We start from the raw sequence: 22,239 nt of genomic DNA, 5'->3' as shown, positions 1-22,239 counted from the left end.
TTGACCGATTTGTATAACAGTTCTTTACGTATTTTTAAAGTAGAAATAAGGAAGAAAAGAAGAAAAAATGTGTCACATAATAATATGACAATTCAAAACATACTACGTTCTAGAGGCATGATTTATATGGTATCAAATGCAGGAAGACACACCTGCATTCAGGACAGAACATACTTCGTATCGCTACTTTTACTTCAATGAACTGAAAGACACACAAAGTCCAATCCAAAAGACAATCACAAGCCCAATGAATAAATATACGCCTGGAGACAAAGACAAGTTGAAAGACCTTACAGGGCTATTTATCAAAACCGATCAATGTGAGAGAAACAAAAACCAGGCTTATTTATCATGGTAGAAGTACTCAGTGTACACACTTTTATTTAAAGGTTTATATAAAATACCTTGAGTTCCATTTATTTTAGGACATTTAATATAACTGGTGTTAGGTAACTGTAGATAAAGGGATGCGATCAATAACACTCAATCAGATTCTGCCACTAGCTTTCCTTGTAAGGGAACATTTTCAATGTATTCTATATCCTCTATTGATCACAACAACAATCTGTAGATACAAGTGTAACAGTTTTATAATTAATGTTTGCTCTGTGTCGATACTCACTGTAGCTGTGGACAGGAAGTTACATTTATTAGTAAGTTTAGTAAGTGACTCACTCGTCTCAGACAAATATAAATAGCTTTAATGTGTCTTCCTTTTATATCTACAGGTCCTTCTCAAAAAATTAGCATATAGTGTTAAATTTCATTATTTACCATAATGTAATGATTACAATTAAACTTTCATATATTATAGATTCATTATCTACCAACTGAAATTTGTCAGGTCTTTTATTGTTTTAATACTGATGATTTTGGCATACAACTCCTGATAACCCAAAAAACCTGTCTCAATAAATTAACATATTTCACCCATCCAATCAAATAAAAGTGTTTTTTAATAACAAACAAAAAAACCAACAAATAATAATGTTCAGTTATGCACTCAATACTTGGTCGGGAATCCTTTGGCAGAAATGACTGCTTCAATGCGGCGTGGCATGGAGGCAATCAGCCTGTGACACTGCTGAGATGTTATGGAGGCCCAGGATGCTTCAATAGCAGCCTTAAGCTCATCCAGAGTGTTGGGTCTTGCATCTCTCAACTTTCTCTTCACAATATCCCACAGATTCTCTATGGGGTTCAGGTCAGGAGAGTTGGCAGGCCAATTGAGCACAGTAATACCATGGTCAGTAAACCATTTACCAGTGGTTTTGGCACTGTGAGCAGGTGCCAGGTCGTGCTGAAAAATGAAATCTTCATCTCCATAAAGCATTTCAGCCGATGGAAGCATGAAGTGCTCCAAAATCTCCTGATAGCTAGCTGCATTGACCCTGCCCTTGATGAAACACAGTGGACCAACACCAGCATCTGACATGGCACCCCACACCATCACTGACTGTCGGTACTTGACACTGGACTTCAGGCATTTTGGCATTTCCTTCTCCCCAGTCTTCCTCCAGACTCTGGCACCTTGATTTCCGAATGACATGCAAAATTTGCTTTCATCAGAAAAAAGTACTTGGGACCACTTAGCAACAGTCCAGTGCTGCTTCTCTGTAGCTCAAAAGTGGCTTTACCTGGGGAATGCGGCACCTGTAGCCCATTTCCTGCACACGCCTGTGCACGGTGGCTCTGGATGTTTCCACACCAGACTCAGTCCACTGCTTCCTCAGGTTCCCCAAGGTCTGGAATCGGTCCTTCTCCACAATCTTCCTCAGGGTCCGGTCTCCTCTTCTCGTTGTACAGCGTTTTCTGCCACATTGTTTCCTTCCAACAGACTTACCATTGAGGTGCCTTGATACAGCACTCTGGGAACAGCCTATTTGTTGAGAAATTTCTTTCTGGGTCTTACCCTCTTGCTTGAGGGTGTCAATGATGGCCTTCTTGACATCTGTCAGGTCGCTAGTCTTACCCATGATGGGGGTTTTGAGTAATGAACCAGGCAGGGAGTTTATAAAAGCCTCAGGTATCTTTTGCATGTGTTTAGAGTTAATTAGTTGATTCAGAAGATTAGGGTAATAGGTCGTTTAGAGAACCTTTTCTTGATATGCTAATTTATTGAGACAGGTTTTTTGGGTTATCAGGAGTTGTATGCCAAAATCATCAGTATTAAAACAATAAAAGACCTGACAAATTTCAGTTGGTGGATAATGAATCTATAATATATGAAAGTTTAATTGTAATCATTACATTATGGTAAATAATGAAATTTAACACTATATGCTAATTTTTTGAGAAGGACCTGTATATCTGTCAGTCTTTTGTTTGTATCCCAATTCTTCTGTTCTGCTGCATCTTGTTCCTACTGTGCCTACTGGAACTACACAATTACAACACATGCTCTTTACAGGTGAAACAAATTCCAAAAATGTGCTGCATCTGTAAAAAACAGTTTTTCCAAAATTGCACTGCAAAACCATAACAATGCATGTTAAAGCATATGCTTGCTTGTGATGCAAGCAAGAATTGTGTTAATATCAAAATAAAAATGCCCTGTAAAAATCCAGACATATGATGATCCAACAGAAGCATAAAAAGAGAAGCATATTTGAAAACCATATGTAAATACACTGGTTTTATATTTGTTATCAATTGTGACAGGATCACTGGCACAGTGAATGAAATGAGATATGTGTCACTGTGCATACTGCGGTCATCACATGATACTGGTTAAATACCTGGACCTGAGAGACAGTCTGGGTGTGGTCTATTGGGAGAGGAAGCACTCCCACGTGGCTCCAGGAAGAGCAGAGAACATTGCCAGGCATCTGCAGGAAGAAGCTGCAGAGAAAGGACTATAATGAACCTTGTTTTGTTTTCCGCTAAGCAAGGAAGGCTCTGCTTCATTTTTCCTGATCCCTGCCTTGGTCTATGCTGACTTTAATAAACCAGCAGGGGTTTCACTACCAAAGATTTCCTGTGTCTACCTAGGAAGCAGCTAAGCGTGTCAACCCTTCACACAATTTTAATCATTATCAGGGTTAATAATCATTAATGATCATTAATCATTGTCCCAAGTGTACCTATGGGACTTCATTCCTGAAGTGATGGTACCTGTATTGTATGTCAGAAACTGTCAACCTTAAAGGGACTCTGTCATCTGAATTTGGCGGGACTGGTTTTGGGTCATATGGGCGGAGTTTCCGGGTGTTCGATTCACCCTTTCCTTACCCGCTGGCTGCATGCTGGCCGAAATATTGGATTGAAGTTCATTCTCTGTCCTCCATAGTACACGCCTGCGCAAAGCAATCTTGCCTTGTGCAGGCGTGTACTATGGAGGACAGAGAATGAACTTCAATCCAATATTGCAGCCAGCATGCAGCCAGCGAGTAAGGAAAGGGTGAATCAAACACCAGAAAACTCCGCCCATATGACCCAAAACCAGTCCCACCAAATTCAGGTGACAGGTTCCTTTTAAAGACTACAGTGGACAGATTTGGCTCAAGCCAATCCATCCGGCAGTTCATAGCGGATACACGGCCTTTTTTCTTTAACTACTGTACAGGGATCTGGACTCATGCAAGGTCCACTGGGTTCCATCTACAGAATGTCTGATGGCAGGAGAAGTAATCTGAGGCAAGGATGCTCAAACTAATCAGGTCAGTTACAGGAGAGACAGAATCTGGAACAGAAACCATAGACATGATTACGGCTGGGTTCAGATACCAAGTGATCAGTTAAAGCTAGCCAGTTTCAGAGTCAGAAGAGATTCAGAACAAACAAAGTCAGGGTCAAAGCTGCGTAAGAATCAAAATGGGGACAACAGGAAAAACATCATGGAACCAAGAGTAAATAAAGTCATAACTGGCAATTCCTAGCAGTGTGTTCGGTGTTGAAGTAGGCTGTAATACTCCCTCATTGACTAATGCAAGGATTTGATTACACCTACTGAGCTGATAGACATCACACACCCATTCTGCCTGATTGGGTGGCACCAGAGGTCACACAAACATACCTGGTTGGCACAGCATGATCTGTCCAGTGATATTGACCATAACATTCCCTTTAGCATCTGCAGGATGAATATTGCGGCACCCGGTAACATAATCAGATGCTGCAGGAGCAGGTCCAGGTAGAGATAAAATAGTACCATCATGATAGAAAACACCAATACAATGAGTTAATGCAGGCCATTTTTAAAGAGAATTATTTTCTAAAACATAAAAAGTACCATATTTTCCAGAGTATAAGATGACTTTTTAACCCCTGAAAAACTTCTCAAAAGTTCGGGTCTTATTAGCTGCTTGTTGTCTTATAGGGCAGGTGCGGAGCAATTTGCGGTTGCCGTATATGCTTCACTTACACCTTTCCGGTGAGGCGTCCCCTCACCTCATCATCAGGACCGCTCCCCCCTACCATATTGGTGTTGACCGCAGATTGCTCTGCACCGGCCCTATAAGACGACACCCGGTGTATAAGATAACCCCCAACTTTTGAGAAGATTTTATATTTTGGAATAGTTGGGGCTCATTTTATAATCCCAGTCGTCTTATACGCCGGAAATTACAGTAGCCATATTTAAGTAAATCAAAAGTAAGAGCAGTAGGCAAGGTTTGGTGTTAATCACATTTTTACAAATATATTACTTGGTATTTTATTTTGCTATTGCCAACTTTGTAAAGTAACAATATAAAAAACAGCCATATTTGTTGCTATTTTTACAATTCTGTGGTCAGAAATTTTCTCAATAATTTTGTTTTGTAGATCTAAATCTATCTAAATTTAAAAGCCTGGGCCATATATGGAAATTTGCTCATATGTTATTCTTAGAAAAACAAAAAACACACAGTACTGTGTAGAGATAAGTGAGTACTCCAACACACTGACCAAAAAATAAAAATACAAAATCAGTCAATGGACTTAAAAAGTAGCAATCATTTTATTTTATTTCCATACATCAATAGTACATGTGAAAATAAGAAACTTTGCAATACATCTTATTAGAGAAATCCTTTTTTCTCACCTCCTGAACTGATCGTTCATTCTTAAAATTATAAAAATTCTTAAAAACGTTTATGTGCACATAGGAATATGACACATACCTTCTCATGTATCGCAGATTTGAATAACTTCCACAGGAGTTTCCTTGTCTAGCCATTCAATAGAGGATTCAGGATCCTCCTTAATTTTTAGTGGGAGTTTCTGAAGTGTAATCCTCAGTGATCAGATACTTTGTATAGATGTTAATAAGTTCCAATTGGGAGTCTAAAAATGCTACACTAAAATAGTGCATTTTGTACACACTTATTACTGTCTCTTAGATTAAATCCACATGACAATGCTCCTTTCCCCATGCATGTCTTATACTATAATTCTTGGTAAATTACAACAGTGGTGAGGAGTTTTCTGAGAGCCATGGATAATATGCTATCTCTTTGTATTAATTAAATCAGCAGGTAAAAACTTATATAGTAGTTCTGTCTGCATTTCTAAAAGCTATATATTTCATTTGTAATAACTTTGCAGGTAGATCAGAGCAGGATGTCATTATATCTCACAAAGGAGTATAGTCCAGAACAGAATGCTCTTGTATGAGATGTAATGAAAGCACTAATCTGACTGCAGAGCGGTACATGTAGAGCACAACAGACATAAATCTGATTACTGATACATCTCTGGTCAATGTAGGAGATGAGCAGTACAAGAGAGCTGATGGTACTAGGAACTCCTGGAAGGTTTTGTGTTATTATGACACAGTTAAACTCAGTTGCAGTGCCCCTCCCACACCTGACTCATGCAGGAGGTTAGACCAGGAGATCAGAGCTGTATCATTATTACATCTCACACACTGAGAAGCCCAAGTTATGATGGGATGTACTCTTTTGCTCCTGTGTCTCTGCATGCTTATGATTGGTTGGCATCATACAAGGAGAAGAAGTACATGTCCCCAGTCATCTCTCCAGAACAAAAAGGTGAACTAGAAAAAGTACACAAAATAAAAAGCTTTATTCCACTTTGCAGCCACTATAAAATCCTGTGTCCAGTTCAATATGAAACATTCTATGGAGGCTTCTCTTTAAATTCAATTTAGCGGGTGAAGGATTTCAGCAAAATCAAGTTTTCAGGTGGAACATATATTAAGAATAAGTATTTTGCTGTGTTCCGGAACATAGTGCGGCGACGCATGCGCACTATTGCTTTTCGGCTTTGCCCGCAGTTGGGCAAAGCATACTGCGCATGCGCAAGGCAAGATTGCATTGCGCACGCGTGAACTACGGAGGAAACAGACTCATATTCAAGATAATATTGCGGCCAGCGGGAAAGGAAGGGGTGAATGAAAGGAGAGAAAACACCGCCCATCGGACTGGACACAGAGTCCGCCAAATTCAGGTGACAGAGTCCCTTTAAGCTCAGCAAATTTCTCTTTATTTTACTGTTTTTTTCCCTTTCTTTTCCTGTCTTCCTACAATCTCTTCTTTTATCCATCATATACTAATTGTTTTACTTAAAATAAATACTCATTTTTCTTTTCTGACATTTACGTTGTAATATGTTGTAGCAAATGACATTTATGTGTAGTCACAGAAGCTTAAATACCATAAACTTTATTGTGAGTGTCAGGTTCTGTGAACCATGTTGTTTTACTGCACCATTATTTGATTTCTCCAATTTCTTTTTTTTAGCATTTCCTTGACATCTGTGTGGAAATATCGAGGGCCCTAGAAGTTATTTATTCCCTTAGTTGAAATGCATTAAGAATCAGTAAAAGTACTGTAGAGAAGGGAAAGCTAGAAGACTGCATGGGAGTATTACTTATGTACTCCTGAAGGTCAAATACAAATGATATTTCACTTGTATAAAAAGTCAAAGATTTAGTCTGTTGCTCTACGATTTTATCTCTCAGGAGAGTGTTTGGCATTTTCATACAAAACATATTTATGTGAATAATCGCCATTTTAATAATGTAAAACTCAATTTTCCAACAGGCAACAAACTTTGTAAGAAAGCCAGAAAGTTAGATTTTTTTTAATTCATTAAATATGTAAATTAGTTTTCTTGCAAATTAACCCAAGATAATTGCAAATTATAAAGCACATTTATATTATGGAGACATAGCGTTAATCAAGCAGCATTTGAAAGCAGAGAGGTTTTTTTTTAAATGTATTTCATAAAATCAATTATATCCTACTTGAATAAATCGTGATGTATCGTATAATATTCTGCTCCTGTACATTGATTACATGCCACATAGTATTACAACATTAAATTGTATATAAACTGTGTTGTAAAGAATGAAACACGATTGAAACATTTACAGTTTTATAGGTAGTTGTATTCTAGTGACATACATAAGAATCATGGTAAAAGTCTTCTGGGAAGGGGGCCCAATGAAAAGTCTTAATTGGACCCCCTTCTCCTTATGTTGTCACAGCGACCCGAGCACAGTGTCATACCTCCCACAGCATGAAGCTTCTGAAGTGCCCCTCACACAATTTGATCGCCCCTATAACATAATATACGAGGGGCGATCCAAAAGTAATGATAATCAATACTAAACACAATGAATATAGTCAAAAAATAAATTTATTTTTCTACATAGTCTCCTAAGAAGTCTATACATTTAGTTCATCTCTTTTCTAAACTTAGAATTCCCTTCGAAAAAAATTCTTGATCTTGACCCTCAAAAAAATCCCCAACAGCGGTTATCACGTCGCTATTGTCGTCAAATTTCTTGCCCCGGAGGTGTTCCTTGAGCCGAGGAAAGAGAAAGAAGTCACCGGGGGCTAGATCTGGTGAATAGGGGGGGTGTTCCACCAGTTCAAAGCCCGCTTCTTGAATGGTAGCCATGGCAACAGCAGCTTTGTGAGCCGGCGCGTTATCTTGGTGAAACAACAGTCCAGCCCGCAGTTTGCCGCTCCTTTTCTCCTTGATAGCCTCCCGCAATCGTCTTATTTGTTCTGCGTAGTAGGAGCCCGTAATAGTGGCTCCCTTCTCCAAATAGTCCACCATAATAATTCCTTCAGCGTCCCAAAAAACGGACGCCATAACCTTCCCTGCTGAGCTTGACACTTTGAATTTCTTCGGCGTCGGTTCGTCGGCTCGTTTCCATGTCATCCATTGTTGTTTAGTTTCGGGATCAAAGTGGTGGATCCAGGTCTCGTCCATGGTCAAAAAACGTGACAAAAAATGTTCCTTGTCTGCTTGGAACTTTTCGAGATTTGCTATTGAAATGTCAACTCGTTTCTTCTTTTCTTCGTCGGTTAACATTTTTGGCACCCAACGCGCGGAGACCTTTCTCATATGAAATTCTTTTGCAAGGATTCTTTGAATACTGCCATTAGAGATCCCTGTGACCTCAGCTACATGCCTGATAGTCACTCTTCGATCTGCCAATACAACTTCTTCAACTTTTTTCATGTTTTCTTCATTGAGGGACGTGGATGGGCATCCTTCACGATGTTCATTTTCCATCGATGTTCTTCCCAGCTTAAATTCCTTGGCCCAGCGTGCAACTGTGGAATATGGAGGAGAAGAGTCCCCCAATGTTTCCACCAAGTCGCTGTGTATGTCTTTGGTAGTCATTTTTTTCAAGCAGACGTATTTGATGACAGCTCTAAGCTCGTTTTTTTTTTCATTTTGATGTTCACTCCTCGGCAGTTCATATTCAAATGAATGTAGCTCCCGGGAATCGTGGTCTATTTAAGCAATTTTTTTTCCTGGACTAGTGGGTACCTAAGAGAGAAGAAAACATTTTATTTTAATTTCTGTGTGCAATAGAAATAACTGATTATCATTACTTTTGGATCGCCCCTCGTAATTGCCCCTATAGCTTTATATGATTGCCCCCACAGATCACCCCTATACACAGCATGATGGCCCAAGTACCGCCACAGCAGTGTGAAGGAACCCACACACAGTATGATATCTCCCACTGGCGGTAGCAGAGCCCAAACAAACAGTGTGATGGTTCCCACAAAGCAGTATGAGGACCCCGAAGACCCCTCATTAAATGGGACTCCAAGTGCCTGGCCAACCTAACATGTGTTTCACAAAGAGTGGTGAAGCAAGTGCCTGGCCAACACAATGCGCTTCAGGTTGGCTGGGCACTTGGAGTCCCTCTTCATTTTGGTTGTTGCCATGCATTTGACCATGCTACAACATTGGTTAAATATATTATATTTTGGGTGTTTTTCTCTGCTGTGTGTGATTCCAGTCAGTTACATATGTTGGATGTATATCAGTACTAACTTCTTTCATGATTATTAATTACTAGATGGTGGCCCGATTCTAACGCATTGGGTATTCTAGAATATGCATGTCCACGTAGTATATTGCACAGCCCACGTAGTATATTGCACAGCCCACGTAGTATATTGCACTGCCCACGTAGTATATTGCCCAGCCACGTAGTATATTGCCCAGCCACGTAGTATGTTGCTCAGGAACGTAGTATATTGCCCAGTGACATAGTATATTGCCCAGCCACATAGTATATTGCCCAGCCACATAGTATATTGCCCAGTGACGTAGTATATTGACCAACCATGTAGTATATTGCCCAGCCACGTAGTATATTGCCAAACCAGGTAGTATATTGCCCAGTGACGTATTATATTGCCCAGCCATATAGTATATTGCCTAGTGACATAGTATATTGCGCAGCCACATAGTATATTGCCCAGCCACGTAGTATATTGCCCAGTGACGTAGTATATTGACCAACCATGTAGTATATTGCCCAGCCACGTAGTATATTGCCCAACCACGTAGTATATTGCCCAGTGACGTATTATATTGCCCAGCCACATAGTATATTGCCTAGTGACATAGTATATTGCGCAGCCACGTAGTATATTGCCCAGTTACGTAGTATATTGCCTAGTGATGTAGTATATTGCTCAGCCACATAGTATATTGCCCAGTGATGTAGTATATTGCCCAGTGACGTAGTATACAGCACAGAGCCACGTAGTATATTGGCCAGTCACGTAGTATATTGCCCAGCTACATAGTATATTGCCCAGCTACGTAGTATATTGCCCAGCCAGGTTTGTCACAGGTTAAAAGATAAAAAATAAACATATACTCACCTTTCCTAGGGACCCTTGTAGTCCATGGCAGCTTCCGGTCCCAGGGTTGGTATGAGCGCAGGACCTGTGATGACGTCACGGTCACATGACCGTGACATCATGGCAGGTCTTTCTAGCGCAAGCGTGCAGGGCCTGTGATGACATCGCGGTCACATGACTGTGACGTCATTGAAGGTCCTTTTCACGCAGGCACGCAGGGCCTGTGATGACCTCGCGGTCACATGAACGTGACGTCATGGCAGGTCCTTCTCCCATACCATCTTTGCCACCAGAACCTGCAACGAAAGATGGCGGGCGGTGCCAGCGACTACGGAGGGTGAGTATAGCAGGTTTTTTTAAACTATTATTTTTAACATTACATGTTTTACTATTGATGCCGCATAGGCAGCGTCAATAGTAAAAAGTTGGGGACACACAGGGCTAGAAGCGGCGGTAATGGTGTGCGTTACCCGTGGCATAACGCGGTCCGTTACCGCCGGCATTAACCCTGTGTTAGCGGTGACCGGAGGGGAGTAAGCGGGTGACAGGCACTGACTGCGGGGAGTAAGGAGCGGCCATTCTCTTCCGAATATTGCCCGTCGCTGATTGGTCGCGGCAGCCATGACAGGCAGCTGGCGAGAGCAATCAGCGAATGAATAACCGTGACAGAAGGACAGACAGAAGGACAGACGGAAGTGACCCTTAGACAATTATATAGTAGATAACTGTCAGCATTATATAATGTATATACTTGTTTTATTTCACCATTGATTATTACACCTTTGTTTTATTTATTTATACTTCATCCACTCATCTTTTCTTTATGCATGCCCATCTACTTTGTGCCATCCCTTGGGGTCTCTAACTGCCTTGCACAGTTTTCCTTTTGTCTGGTTCTCAATAGGGTTGAGCGAAACGGGTCGTTCATTTTCAAAAGTCGCCGACTTTTGACAAAGTCGGGTTTCATGAAACCCGATCCGACCCCTGTGTGGGGTCGGCCATGCGGTACGCGACTTTCGCGCCAAAGTCGCGTTTCAATGATGCTAAAAGCGCCATTTCTCAGCCAATAAAGGTGAACGCAGAGTGTGGGCAGCGTGATGACATAGGTCCTGGTCCCCACCATCTTAGAGAAGGGCATTGCAGTGATTGGCTTGCTGTCTGCGGCGTCACAGGGGCTATAAAGAGGCGTTCCCACCGACCGCCATCTTACTGCTGCTGATCTGAGCTTAGGGAGAGGTTGCTGCCGCTTCGTCAGAAGCAGGGATAGCGTTAGGCAGGGTCCATTAACCACCAAACCGCTTGTGCTGTAGCGATTTCCACTGTCCAACACCACCTTTGGTTTGCAGGGACAGTGGAGGCTACCTTTTTTTTTTTCTCAGCGCTGTAGCTCATTGGGCTGCCCTAGAAGGCTCCCTGATAGCTGCATTGCTGTTTGTACGCCGCTGTGCAAACCAACTGCTTTTTTCAAAGCACAAATCCTCTTGTTCCTTCCTTTCTGCACAGCTATCTTTTTTGTTTGTCCACACTTTTTATTTCATTTGTGCATCAGTCCACTCCTTATTGCTGCCTGCCATACCTGGCTGAGATTACTGCAGGGAGATAGTAATTGTAGGACAGTCCCTGTTTTTTTTTTTTTTTGTGGGAGATTAAGATTGGCATTTCTGCTAGAGTGCCATCCCTGTGTGTGCCATCTCTCACTCAGTGGGCCATAGAAAGCCTATTTATTTTTTTGGTTGATTTGGGTTCTAAATTCTACCTGAAAAAAATCAATAAATCAATCAGTGGGAGATAAATATTGGCCTCTGGGCTTGTGTGCCACTCCTGAATCCTGTGTGTGCCATCTCTCACTCAGTGCGACATAGAAAGCCTATTTTTTTTGGGGGGGGGGGGGGTTTCTAAAATCTCCTTGAAAAATTTTTTTATTTTATTTGGTTTCTAATTTCTTCCTGAAAAAATCATTTTATTTTATTTTGTTTCTAAAGTCTCCCTGAAAAAAAAAAAATCAGTGGGAGATTAATATTGCCCTTTCTGCTTGTGTGCCAGTCTTGACTCCTGGGTGTGCCATCTCTCTCTCTCAAATAGTGAGCCATAGAAAGCCTATTTTTTGGGGGGGTTGCTTTGGTTTCTAAATTCTACCTGAAAAAATCAATAAATCAATCAGTGGGAGATAAATATTGGCCTCTGGGCTTGTGTGCCACTCCTGACTCCTGTGTGTGCCATTTCTCACTCAGTGGGCCATAGAAAGCCTATTTATTTTTTTGGTTGATTTGGGTTCTAAATTCTACCTGAAAAAATCAATAAATCAATCAGTGGGAGATAAATATTGGCCTCTGGGCTTGTGTGCCACTTCTGACTCCTGTGTGTGCCATCTGTCACTCAGTGGGCCATAAAAAGCCTATTTATTTTTTTGGTTGATTTGGGTTCTAAATTCTACCTGAAAAAATCAATAAATCAATCAGTGGGAGATAAATATTGGCCTCTGGGCTTGTGTGCCACTCCTGACTCCTGTGTGTGCCATCTCTCACTCAGTGGGCCATAGAAAGCCTGTTTATTTTTTTGGTTGATTTGGGTTCTAAATTCTACCTGAAAAAATCAATAAATCAATCAGTGGGAGATAAATATTGGCCTCTGGGCTTGTGTGCCACTCCTGACTCCTGTGTGTGCCATCTTTCACTCAGTGGGCCATAGAAAGCCTATTTATTTTTTTGGTTGTTTTGGGTTCTAAATTCTACCTGAAAAAATCAATAAATCAATCAGTGGGAGATAAATATTGGCCTCTGGGCTTGTGTGCCATTCCTGACTCCTGTGTGTGCCATCTCTCACTCAGTGGGCCATAGAAAGCCTATTTATTTTTTTGGTTGATTTGGGTTCTAAATTCTACCTGAAAAAATCAATAAATCAATCAGTGGGAGATAAATATTGGCCTCTGGGCTTGTGTGCCACTCCTGACTCCTGTGTGTGCCATCTCTCACTCAGTGGGCCATAGAAAGCCTATTTATTTTTTTGGTTGATTTGGTTCTAAATTCTACCTGAAAAAATCAATAAATCAATCAGTGGGAGATAAATATTGGCCTCTGGGCTTGTGTGCCACTCCTGACTCCTGTGTGTGCCATCTCTCACTCAGTGGGCCATAGAAAGCCTATTTATTTTTTTGGTTGATTTGGGTTCTAAATTCTACCTGAAAAAATCAATAAATCAATCAGTGGGAGATAAATATTGGCATCTGGGCTTGTGTGCCACTCCTGACTCCTGTGTGTGCCATCTCTCACTCAGTGGGCCATAGAAAGCCTATTTATTTTTTTGGTTGATTTGGGTTCTAAATTCTACCTGAAAAAATCAATAAATCAATCAGTGGGAGATAAATATTGGCCTCTGGGCTTCTGTGCCACTCCTGACTCCTTTGTGTGCCATCTCTCACTCAGTGGGCCATAGAAAGCCTATTTATTTTTTTGGTTGATTTGGGTTCTAAATTCTACCTGAAAAAATCAATAAATCAATCAGTAGGAGATAAATATTGGCCTCTGGGCTTGTGTGCCACTCCTGACTCCTGTGTGTGCCATCTCTCACTCAGTGGGTCATAGAAAGCCTATTTATTTTTTTGGTTGATTTGGGTTCTAAATTCTACCTGAAAAAATCAATAAATCAATCAGTGGGAGATAAATATTGGCCTCTGGGATTGTGTGCCACTCCTGACTCCTGTGTGTGCCATCTCTCACTCAGTGGGCCATAGAAAGCCTATTTATTTTTTTGGTTGATTTGGGTTCTAAATTCTACCTGAAAAAATCAATAAATCAATCAGTGGGAGATAAATATTGGCCTCTGGGCTTGTGTGCCACTCCTGACTCCTGTGTGTGCCATCTCTCACTCAGTGGGCCATAGAAAGTCTATTTTTTTTTTTGTTTCTAAAATCTCCTTGAAAAAAACTTTTTATTTTATTTGGTTTCTAAATTCTTCCTGAAAAAATCATTTTATTTTATTTTGTTTCTAAAGTCTCCCTGAAAAAAAAAAAATCAGTGGGAGATTAATATTGCCCTTTCTGCTTGTGTGCCAGTCTTGACTCCTGGGTGTGCCATCTCTCTCTCTCAAATAGTGGGTTATAGAAAGCCTATTTTTTTGGGGGGGTTGATTTGGTTTCTAAATTCTACCTGAAAAAATCAATAAATCAATCAGTGGGAGATAAATATTGGCCTCTGGGCTTGTGTGCCACTCCTGACTCCTGTGTGTGCCATCTCTCACTCAGTGGGCCATAGAAAGCCTATTTATTTTTTTGGTTGATTTGGGTTCTAAATTCTACCTGAAAAAATCAATAAATCAATCAGTGGGAGATAAATATTGGCCTCTGGGCTTGTGTGCCACTCCTGACTCCTGTGTGTGCCATCTCTCACTCAGTGGGCCATAGAAAGCCTATTTATTTTTTTGGTTGATTTGGGTTCTAAATTCTACCTGAAAAAATCAATAAATCAATCAGTGGGAGATAAATATTGGCCTCTGGGCTTGTGTGCCACTCCTCACTCCATTGTGTGCCATCTCTCACTCAGTGGGCCATAGAAAGCCTATTTATTTTTTTGGTTGATTTGGGTTCTAAATTCTACCTGAAAAAATCAATAAATCAATCAGTAGGAGATAAATATTGGCCTCTGGGCTTGTGTGCCACTCCTGACTCCTGTGTGTGCCATCTCTCACTCAGTGGGCCATAGAAAGCCTATTTATTTTTTTGGTTGATTTGGGTTCTAAATTCTACCTGAAAAAATCAATAAATCAATCAGTGGGAGATAAATATTGGCCTCTGGGCTTGTGTGCCACTCCTGACTCCTGTGTGTGCCATCTCTCACTCAGTGGGCCATAGAAAGCCTATTTATTTTTTTGGTTGATTTGGGTTCTAAATTCTACCTGAAAAAGTCAATAAATCAATCAGTGGGAGATAAATATTGGCCTCTGGGCTTGTGTGCCACTCCTGACTCCTGTGTGTGCCATCTCTCACTCAGTGGGCCATAGAAAGCATATTTATTTTTTTGGTTGATTTGGGTTCTAAATTCTACCTGAAAAAATCAATAAATCAATCAGTAGGAGATAAATATTGGCCTCTGGGCTTGTGTGCCACTCCTGACTCCTGTGTGTGCCATCTCTCACTCAGTGGGCCATAGAAAGCCTATTTATTTTTTTGGTTGATTTGGGTTCTAAATTCTACCTGAAAAAATCAATAAATCAATCAGTAGGAGATAAATATTGGCCTCTGGGCTTGTGTGCCACTCCTGACTCCTGTGTGTGCCATCTCTCACTCAGTGGGCCATAGAAAGCCTATTTATTTTTTTGGTTGATTTGGGTTCTAAATTCTACCTGAAAAAATCAATAAATCAATCAGTGGGAGATAAATATTGGCCTCTGGGCTTGTGTGCCACTCCTGACTCCTGTGTGTGCCATCTCTCACTCAGTGGGCCATAGAAAGCCTATTTATTTTTTTGGTTGATTTGGGTTCTAAATTCTACCTGAAAAAATCAATAAATCAATCAGTGGGAGATAAATATTGGCCTCTGGGCTTGTGTGCCACTCCTGACTCCTGTGTGTGCCATCTCTCACTCAGTGGGCCATAGAAAGCCTATTTTTTTTTTTTTGTTTCTAAAATCTCCCTTAAAAAAAACTTTTTATTTTATTTGGTTTCTAAATACTTCCTGAAAAAATCATTTTATTTTATTTTGTTTCTAAAGTCTCGCTGAAAAAAAAAAAATCAGTGGGAGATTAATATTGCCCTTTCTGCTTGTGTGCCAGTCTTGACTCCTTGGTGTGCCATCTCTCTCTATCAAATAGTGGGCACTGGGCCATAGAAAGGCTATTTTTTTTATTTGGTTTCTAAATTCTCCCTGAAAAAATCATTTTATTTTATTTGGTTTCTAAATTCTTCCTGAAAAAATCATTTTATTTTATTTTGTTTCTAAAGTCTCCCTGAAAAAAAAAAATAGTGGGAGATTAATATTGCCCTTTCTGCTTGTGTGCCAGTCTTGACTCCTGGGTGTGCCATCTCTCTCTCTCAAATAGTGGGCCATAGAAAGCCTATTTTTTTGGGGGGGTTGATTTGGTTTCTAAATTCTACCTGAAAAAATCAATAAATCAATCAGTGGGAGATAAATATTGGCCTCTGGGCTTGTATGCCACTCCTGACTCCTGTGTGTGCCATCTCTCACTCAGTGGGCCATAGAAAGCCTATTTTTTTTTATTTAGTTTCTAAATTCTCCCTGAAAAAATCATTGTATTTTATTTGGTTTCTAAATTCTTCCTGAAAAATCATTTTATTTTATTTTGTTTCTAAAGTCTCCCTGAAAAAAAAAAAAAAATCAGTGGGAGATTAATATTGCCCTTTCTGCTTGTGTGCTAGTCTTGACTCCTGGGTGTGCCATCTCTCTCTCTCAAATAGTGGGCACTGGGCCATAGAAAGGCTATTTTTTTTAATTTGGTTTCTAAATTCTCCCTGAAGAAATCATTTTATTTTATTTGGTTTCTAAATTCTTCCTGAAAAAATCATTTTATTTAATTTTGTTTCTAAATTCTCCCTGAAAAAAAAAAAAAAGGGGAGATTAATATTGACATTTGTGCTTGAGTGACAGTCCTGCGTGTGTGGCATCTCTCTGATTTGGTGCCACAGAAAACAGAGTGTGTAACATTGTGCCTGATTTTCCTTGCGGTCTCACCAACCTGTAAAGGAATATCGAAATCATACTGAAGTTATAGCTCACCGTGTAAGTTATTTGACAGCAACAAATAAAGTTACTTTGGTTAAGTTTTTAAAACAATGAGGAAGTCTGGTGCAAGAGGTCGTGGCCGTGGGCGTTCATTGTCAGCTGGTAATGATGGTAGTGGTTGTGGAGCATCAGGTGGTCGTGGGAAAAAAAATATTCCACCTAAGTCTGGAGCTGTAGAGCCAGGTTCGTCGTCTGGCTACACAAGGCCTCGAACGCTCTCTTTTCTGGGAGTAGGAAAAACGCTTTTAAAGCTGGAGCAGTAACAGCAAGTTTTGGCTTACCTTGCTGACTCAGCCTCTAGCTCTTTTGCCTCCTCTTCTGAAACTGGTAAATGTAAAAGCAGCGCGTCGTTTGTGGATGTTCACGGTCAGGGACAAGTCGCTTCCTTGTCCTCTTCAGCAAAAACAACAACAAGAGAGAAGGATGCAGCAGGCGACACAACGGCTTACTCCATGGAGCTCTTTACACATACCATCCCTGGCTTAGAAAGTGAAACAGTTAACAGGCCATGCCCATTACAAGTTGAATCTGACATGGAGTGCACTGATGCACAGCCACAGCCAGACTACTATGCTGGTCCTTTGACTCAGACCACAACATTGCCCTCTCAGGGTACTGATCCACAATCAGACCCTGATGAGACTATGTTGCCCCGTCACGAACGCTATACCACCGACCGACACGGTGACACAGACGAAGTTGCACACGAGCTAGAAGAGGAGGTTATAGATGACCCAGTTGTTGACCCCGATTGGCAGCCATTGGGGGAACAGGGTGCAGGCGGCAGTAGTTCTGAAGCGGAGGTGGAGGAGGGGCTGCAGCAGGCATCAACATCGCAACAGGTTCCATCTGCCGGGCCCGTATCTGGCCCAAAACGCGTGGCAAAGCCAAAACCTGTTGGAGGACAGCGTGGACATCCGGTTAAATCTCAGTCTGCAATTCCTGAAAAGGGATCCTATGCTAGGAAGAGTGCAGTCTGGCATTTTTTTAAACAACATCCAATTGATCAGCGCAAAGTCATCTGTCAAAAATGTTCAACTAGCTTAAGCAGAGGTCAGAATCTGAATAGTCTCAATACAAGTTGCATGCATAGACATTTAACCACCATGCATTTGCAAGCCTGGACTAACTACCAAACGTCCCTTAAGGTTGTAGCACCCTCGGCCAATGAAGCTAGTCAGCAACGCAACATCCCTTCCGTCACTGTAAGGCCACCATTTTCCGCACCACCGGCAGTATCTGTGCAGGTTTCTTTGCCAGCCCAAAGCAGTCAGGGTCAGGGAATCACCAGTTTTGTAGGAGGAAATACTGCATCTAGGGCACCGGCAGAAACAATACCGTTTCCAACCGTCTCTCAGTCTGCCATGTCCACCGGCACACCCGCTAGTTCCACGATCTCCAGCTCTCCAGTCCAGCTCACCCTACATGAGACTCTGGTTAGAAAAAGGAAGTACTTATCCTCGCATCCGCGTACACAGGGTTTTAACGCCCACATAGCTAGACTAATCTCGTTAGAGATGATGCCCTACCGGTTAGTTGAAAGCGAAGCTTTCAAAGCCCTGATGGAGTATGCTGAACCACGCTACGAGCTACCCAGTCGACACTTTTTTTCCAGAAAAGCCATCCCAGCCCTGCACCAGCATGTTAAACAGCGCATCGTCCATGCACTCAGGCAATCTGTGAGTACAAAGGTGCACCTGACTACAGATGCATGTACCAGTAGGCATGGCCAGGGACGTTACGTGTCCATCACGGCACACTGGGTGAATGTGGTGGATGCAGGGTCCACAGGGGACATCAATTTCGGGACAGTTGTGCCTAGCCCACGGTCTAGGAAACAGTTGGCTCTAGGCGTTCGCACCCCCTCCTCCCCCTCGTCCTCCTGCAGAAGCGAGAGCTCTTCCACAGACCGCAGTCGCCCAACCACTCCATCGGCAGCTGTCACTGTTGCACACCAGTTTTCCCATTATGGACCAGCTACTGGCAAGCGTCAGCAGGCTGTATTGGCTATGAAGTGTTTGGGCAACAACAGACACACCGCGGAAGTTCTGTCCGAGTTCTTGCAGCAAGAAACGCAGTCGTAGCTGGGCACAGTAGATCTTGAGGCAGGCAAGGTAGTGAGTGATAATGGAAGGAATTTCATGGCTGCCATCTCCCTTTCCCAACTGAAACACATTCCTTGCCTGGCTCACACCTTAAACCTGGTGGTGCAGTGCTTATTGAAAACTTATCCTGGGTTCTCCGACCTGCTCCTCAAAGTGCGTGGACTTTGCTCACATATCCGACATTCGCCTGTACACTCCAGCCGTATGCAGACCTATCAGCGGTCTTTGAACCTTCCCCAGCATCGCCTAATCATAGACGTTGCAACAAGGTGGAACTCAACACTGCACATGCTTCAGAGACTGTGCGAACAGAGGCGGGCTGTTATGTTTTTGTGGGAGGATACACATACACGGGCAGGCAGTAGGATGGCAGACATGGAGTTGTCAGGTGTGCAGTGGTCGAAGATACAAGACATGTGTCAAGTCCTTCAGTGTTTTGAGGAATGCACACGGCTGGTTAGTGCAGACAATGCCATAATAAGCATGAGCATCCCCCTAATGTGTCTGCTGATGCAAAGTTTGACGCACATAAAGGATCAGGCGTCTGCACCAGAGGAAGAGGAAAGCCTTGATGACAGTCAGCCATTGTCTGGTCAGGGCAGTGTACAGGACGAGGTAGCGGGCGAAGAGGAGGTGGAGGACGAGGAGGATGATGGGGATGAGTATATTTTTAATGAGGAAGCTTTCCCGGGGGCACTGGAAATTGGTTGCGTGGCAAGGCCGGGTTCTGGTTTTTTGAGGGACACAAGTGACGTAGATTTGCCTGAAACTGCCCCTCAACCAATCACAACCGCAGATTTGACAACTGGAACTTTGGCCCACATGGCGGATTATGCCTTACGTATCCTCAAAAGGGACACACGCATTACTAAAATGATGAACGATGACGATTACTGGTTGGCCTGCCTCCTTGATCCTCGCTATAAAGGCAAATTGCAAAATATTATGCCACATGAGAATTTGGAACTAATATTAGCAACCAAACAATCAAAAATGACCGTTTGCTTCAGGCATTCCCAGCACACAGTGCCCGTGATCGTTCTCACACGAGCTCCAGGGGGCAGCAGACCAGGAGTGTTAGGGGTGCACACATCAGAAGTGGCGTTGGACAGAGGGGTTTTCTGACCAGGTTGTGGAGTGATTTTGCTATGACCGCAGACAGGACAGGTACTGCTGCATCAATTGAAAGTGACAGGAGACAACATTTGTCCAGTATGGTTACAAACTATTTTTCATCCCTTATCGATGTTCTCCCTCAACCGTCATTCCCATTTGATTACTGGGCATCCAAATTTGACACCTGGCCAGAATTGGCAGAATATGCATTGCAAGAGCTTGCTTGCCCGGCAGCTAGTGTCCTATCAGAAAGTGTATTCAGTGCTGCAGGTTCAATATTAACCGAAAAAAGGACTCATCTGGCTACCCAAAATGTTGATGATCTAACATTCATTAAAATGAACCACGATTGGATTTTGAATTCTTTTGCCCCACCTTGCCCGGCCGACACCTAGCTTTCCTATGAAAAGCTCTTGCCTGTGGACTACTGTGAATTACTTTTCTAATGTCTTAATTTGCTGCAGCTGATTGTCCAGCATACGACATGTTTGCACCTCCCTAAATGGCCAAACTCCCCACACGGGGCCGTGTTATCGCGACTTGGCGCAAGCACCCGTGAGAGTGCTGTTTGTCTGAAGAGGTGGGTGTGCCCTCTTTTGGTCAACAGCACTGCCACTGGGTCCCTCATAGTACAATAAAGTGTCTCTGGCGGTGGTGGTGCGCACCCAACGTCAGACACACTGTTGTAACATGAGGGGCCCTGGGCCTGTACCGCCGGCCACAAGAGAGTTCACCCACCCCCAGGTCAAACATTGCTCTACCACTTCCACAGTTATCTCTCACACTTCCACCAATGTTTAGTCTATGCGCTGACATCCTTCCATTCCTGCCACTGACAATACCATTGTGTTGACATGTATGATGGTACTTAACATAGTCAGGGGCAGTGTCCTCTATTTACCAAAGTAAATACTTTGCGCCAAATTAGTAGGTCTGAAACTACGCAGAGGATCCCACCCCTGTACCTAATGATTGCACCCTTTAGTGTTTTCGTTTTGTTTTAATGCGAGACATTCACATTTATTTATTGTTTTGGACTACTAACTGGCAGACACTCATTACAATCGGCCTCCGCTGACCAGACCACTGCTGCCCGTGTACCCCTTGGAACCAATTTTAAATTGCCTACAGCCAGCCCAATTTTATTATGTTAGGCCTTCAAAGCCTGTCTGCGGTCCCTCCTTCCACTAGGCCTCCACTGACCTGTCTACTGCTGCCCGTGTACCCCTGGAACCAATTATAAAGTGCCTACAGCCTGTCCAATTTTATTATGTTAGGCCTTCGAAGCCTGTCTGCGGTCCCTCCTTCCACTAGGCCTCCACTGACCAGACCACTGCTGCCAGTGTACCCCTGGAACCAATTATAAAGTGCCTACAGCCATATGTTATTATGTTAGGCCTTAGAAGCCTGTCTGCGGCCCGTTCTTGCTACTACTCCTACACTGACCAGACCACTGCTGCCCGTGTACCCCTGGAACCAATTATAAAGTGCCTACAGCCATATGTTATTATGTTAGGCCTTAGAAGCCTGTCTGCGGCCCGTTCTTTCTACTACTCCTACACTGACAAGACCACTGCTGCCCGTGTACCCCTGGAACCAATTATAAAGTGCCTACAGCCATATGTTATTATGTTAGGCCTTAGAAGCCTGTCTGCGGTCCCTCCTTCCACTAGGCCTCCACTGACCAGACCACTGCTGCCCGTGTACCCCTGGAACCAATTATAAAGTGCCTACAGCCATATGTCATTATGTTAGGCCTTAGAAGCCTGTCTGCGGCCCGTTCTTTCTACTACTCCTACACTGACCAGACCACTGCTGCCCGTGTACCCCTGGAACCTATTTAAAAGTGCCTACAGCCCAATTTTTTTATGTTAGGCCTTCGAAGCCTGTCTGCGTTCCCTCCTTGCACTAGGCCTCCACTGACCAGACCACTGCTGCCCGTGTACCCCTGGAACCAATTATAAAGTGCCTACAGCCATATGTTATTATGTTAGGCCTTCGAAGCCTGTCTGCGGCCCGTTCTTTCTACTACTCCTCCACTGACCAGACCACTGCTGCCCGTGTACCACTGGAACCTATTTTTAATTGCATAGAGCATCCCTTTTTTAATAGTAGGCGTACAAAGTCTGTCTGCGGTCCACTATTGAAATTGTCCTCCACTGCCCAGAGCAATGCTGCCTGTGTACCCATGTAAACTTTTTTAAACTGCAGTGA

Source organism: Ranitomeya imitator, chromosome 5 (genome assembly GCF_032444005.1).
Source record: "Ranitomeya imitator isolate aRanImi1 chromosome 5, aRanImi1.pri, whole genome shotgun sequence".
Lineage (NCBI taxonomy): Eukaryota > Metazoa > Chordata > Amphibia > Anura > Dendrobatidae > Ranitomeya > Ranitomeya imitator.
This window is presented reverse-complemented; position numbering follows the sequence as displayed.